Genomic DNA, 5,000 nt, shown 5'->3' on the forward strand with positions numbered 1-5,000 from the left:
CACACACACACACACACACACACACACACACACACACACACACACACACACACACACACACACGCACACACGCATTTGTTTTATAATAGAAACAGATACAGCTGCAGAACATTTGTGGACTGGAGCCTCTCTGTTTCGTAAACATGCAACAGTTTTATAATGTTGGTAAATTCTGAATAAAGATCTGAATGAACATAGTGTTCTCGTATTGTCCATTAATAAAGCCAGTAGTTATCATTTACAAACAAACTATAAAACGTTTTAGAAAGTGTTATTAAAATGTTTTGTCCCTATTTTATTTTGATGGCAGAAAAAAATCTCTGTTTCTCTTTAAAGCGATTTACTTCCTTAAATAAATAGCCTTAAGTGTGTGGCGGCAGGTGATTCAGAGCACGTGACATCATGTCTTTGTGTCCTGTAGCGTCCCCTGCTGGATGACGTCTGGCAGTACACCATAAACACACACACACACACACACACACACACACACACACACACACACACACACACACACACACACACACACACACACACACACACACACACACACACAGACACACACAGACAGACACACACACACACACACACACACACACACACAGACAGACACAGACAGACACACACACACACACACACACACACACACACAGACACACACACACACACACACACAGACACAGACACACACACAGACACACACACACAGACACACACACACACACCCACATACACAGACACACAGACACACACACAGACACACACACACACAGACACAGACACACAGACACACACACGGGCAGTGTGTGTGTGTGTGTGTGTATGTATGTGATGTGCGTGTATGTGTGTGTGCGTGTGTGTGTGTGTGCGTGTGTGCGTATGTGTGTGCGTATGTGCGTGTGTGCGTGTGTGCGTGTGTGTGTGTGTGTGTGTGTGTGTGTGTGTGTGTGTGTGTGTGTGTGTGTGTGTGTGTGTGTGTGATGTGTGTATGCAGTGATGTGTGATATTGCTGTGTGTCTGACGTCGTGTGCATGCGTGCGTGTGTGTGTGTGTGTGTGTGTGTGTGTGTGTGCGTGTGTGTGTGTGTGTGTGTGTGTGTGTGTGTGTGTGTGTGTGGCATTAAGTCTCTTTTTTATTCAGCTGAATTTACCGTCATTTACGGTAATATATGTCTTATATAAAGCTCTTTAACACCTTTTTGCTTAGCAATTAACACTTAATAGCTCATATTAATGACTGATGATCTCATAATAAGGACTTCATTTCTCATGTTTTTACTTATTATCACATAATTATGACTTAACATCTCACATTTAGGACTTTATTTCTCGAGATTAGGATAATTTATTAATATATCATAATATATTGTGTGTATAAATACAATGAATACATACAAAGTGCAGGGCATTACCTTTCGTAGGTAGCCTATATGTACAAATACGGACACCGTTAAAATCTCATTATTTTCTCAGACTAACGACACATGTCCGTTTGTTTGTGTGGAAGCTTTCATTAAACAGCTGGAGGAAGGCTTTCGGAAATGTCAACAGATGAGGTCATCAGCTCACACGGGGCAACAAGCTCACGTTAACACAGGCGCGCACCTACATAATCAGCTGTTTTACATTTAAAATGTTCAATGCCTTATCGCGCTGATGTGACCGATCCCGACCCGAACCCCAACATCATTTCTAAATATCTGTCCGAACCCGGCCCGGCCCGGCCCAGCCCGGCCCGGCCCACCGGGCTCGGTTCAGGTATCCATCCTCTACTTCTGACTGCATCCGTTTCGTTGCTCAGGACTAGGGTTGCAAAGGCGTGTACATTTTCCGGTAAATTTCCAGAAACTTTCCATGGAAAGTTAAGCTGGGGAATTTTTGGAAACATTCCAATTTGGAAACTTTCATGGGAATTAATGGGAATTAATGGGAAAATATGGGAATTAATGGGAAAATATGGGAATTAATGGGAATTAATGGGAAAAAATGGGAATTAATGGGAAAATATGGGAATTAATGGGAAAATATGGGAATTAATGGGAAAATATGGGAATTAATGGGAATTAATGGGAATATGGGAATTAATGGGAATTAATGGGAAAATATGGGAATTAATGGGAAAATATGGGAATTAATGGGAAAATATGGGAATTAATGGGAATTTACGAGAATTAACTGGAAATATTGGGTAATTCATACAAACTCCATCTTATACAAACATAAATATAAACATTTTGTTTTGTAATAACTCTTCAGTCAGCTTCAATCTGCTGCTGAATGTTGGATTGTAGAAATGATCTGTGCAGTGGGGTGTGGCCCAGTGTCGGCGCTAAGGTGGGGCATTCGAGGGCCGTGCCCCCCCCCCCCCCCCCCCCCCCCAGCGGTCATTGATGCCCCTCCTACCACAGGCCATGGCGTGGCAAAACAATATGCCTTTTAGTTATTATTTTAATATTAAATGTGCAAACTGTAACTTAAATTAAATAAAATATTTACAGGGAGAATGCATCATTTTAGTTGTGCATGCGCAGCGTAGCAGGTTACTAGGCTTGGTGAATGCTCAAGTTTACTCAGCGGTCCTTGAATGCCCCACCAAAGCGCAGACGCTGGTTGAGCTGCAGCGCACAGAATACATTTCAAGTTATTGGTTGGAATCGAAAAGAATAACTAACAGTTTGTCCGTCCTCATAGGCAGTTAGCCTAATTATCGACAAAAAATGCATTTACGAAAATGGCTTAGACCTCCTCCTCTTCAGCCTCTTCCAGCAGCAGACTCTGAGCGACCTGGCCCTTCGTCATGTAGCTAAATGAATGATTGAAGACTCACCGATTCCATTCTACAAAGGCAAAGTAGGAGACTATAGTCTTTATATTCTTTTCTATGTTCCAAATCACATTGATTGCAGCCTATGTTAAAGAGCCATCTCATCAGGGGCGCAACTACCCAGTGTCAGAGGGGTATGCAGCAACAATTTTGGCGTGGACATCATCATGTATGGGCTTTAAATAATAAATGTTTATTTAAAAGTATTGTAACGTCCCTCAATAAGCAGCTGGTGAGACGTTATAGCCAGTTTACTGTTGGTTTTATTACTGACTTGAATACAGGTTACTGTGGGCCGTAACCAACGCCAAAACAAAGAAACACCTCAGTGAAATACACATTACCTCACATTACTCACACACCCCGCTAGCCTCCATCTTCCACCTCCCTTCCTTCCTCTAGGACATCACAACAGCCACCCCCCCTTAGCTCTCAGCTAACTACAGGTGTACCATCTCCCACGGCTCACTCTCATAGGAAGATGACACGTAGACAGGGTTCACAGCATCTAACTCACGTTTACTTCACCGACAGGCGGAAAGCTCAGTGTTTAACTCAACATCTCTAATCTAAACCGTGATACTCTTAACATTTTAACATTAACATGAAGACATTAACCTGGAGAATTAACACAGTCCGTTACAGTATTAAATAAGCACGAATATGGTAGCGAGTAGTATGAAAGGCCGAAAAATCCGCACAGGGAGGTTAGTCAGGGGGGAGGATGGGTCAAACAACACAGGACTTTCACCCAGGAGACTGGGGATTCCTAACCTTCCCAGTTCTTTTTTTCCCTAACCTCAACCGTCCCCGTTGTTGCGTGCCACAGAGACCGCAGATCGTGTCCCTGCGCCCATGTGGCGGTCCGTCCCGTTGTTGTCGCTGGGGTGTGGCGTTTCATTTCCCCATGGCAGTTTGTGAAATGGTAACGGTCGAAATTCGTGACCTGTACACGAAATAAATGAGAAAATCAAGACCTGTACACGTATCAATACATAAAAATAACGTGACTATTTATGAACCAGCATGAGACCGGGTTGGATCTGCTAAGTCTAAATTCACTAATGAATTCATAATTAATAATAATAAAGAAAAACAAACAAACATTTCTGCTGTGTTGGACGGCAGTCGCCCCCCACTGATGACCCAACGCCCAACGCCCCTCCGGGGTGGCCTCAATATCCCTGCAGTAGGCTAAGTAGTAGCCCAAACCATGGACCTTTAGCTTAACTGTAGCTAGCATGCTGCCTTTGATTTACTATGGTTATGGTTATATGTGTTCTAAGCTAACCATCAGCACTATCTATTGTTTCCAGTCTATCAAGAACAAGTGGGCTGTAAAATTAACAAACATAGGTTAATAGCAATGGGGTATGTATTTCCCCCCCACCCCATCAGGTTGTTTTAACCACGATTATGCAGCAAGATGTTATAGACTAATGGCTCAGACACACCAACCAGACAGCCGACCCTCAGAAAAGCCAGCGTGACTGATCAGTCTCCCCGAGTTGGTCAAAAAAGTGCCTGAGAACACACTGAAGAGACGAGACGTAATACGTTTCCATAACGCTAATCTGTATTGTCGGGTCTGGTTTCTCTTTTTAAGAGAGAAATAGGCCGTGCAGTTGCTGAATCTGTCTTCATTTCACATCAACAAAGGTCAGTTTAACAGGTGCTCGTCAGATTTTGAGAGACTCTAGTCACGCTCATCCTGCTCCCCGTTTCCTGGTTAGCTCTCCACCAATCAGATGGGTCATTTGAGTCCGACTGCCAGCAGTGCCCGCCCCGCCGATTATACATGTCTAATCGGCCAAAATGAAGGCCGACGGTCCCTCGGACGGACGACGGCACGGAACACACCGACCAGACTCGAGTCACCGACCTCGCCAGACTGTCCAACTGCTGATTATCAGCTCGGTGTGTCAGAAGGCTTAACAGTATTATAACAAGCAATATTAAACATATCCAGTTTATTCCCATTTATTCCGCGTTGATTCCCATGGAAAGTTTCCAACTTTAGAAATTCCCTACTCAGGACTCATTTGTTTCCTTGTAATCTGCAGTTTGGACACCAGGTGGCGCCTTGTCCCCGTCTAATAGTTTGAGATTTAGTTACCTGAACAGACATCAGTGGACAAGCTGTAAAAACAACTATTCTTGATTAAGAGACACAAAGAAAA

Source organism: Sander vitreus, chromosome 20 (assembly GCF_031162955.1).
Source record: "Sander vitreus isolate 19-12246 chromosome 20, sanVit1, whole genome shotgun sequence".
In the NCBI taxonomy this organism is placed as follows: domain Eukaryota; kingdom Metazoa; phylum Chordata; class Actinopteri; order Perciformes; family Percidae; genus Sander; species Sander vitreus.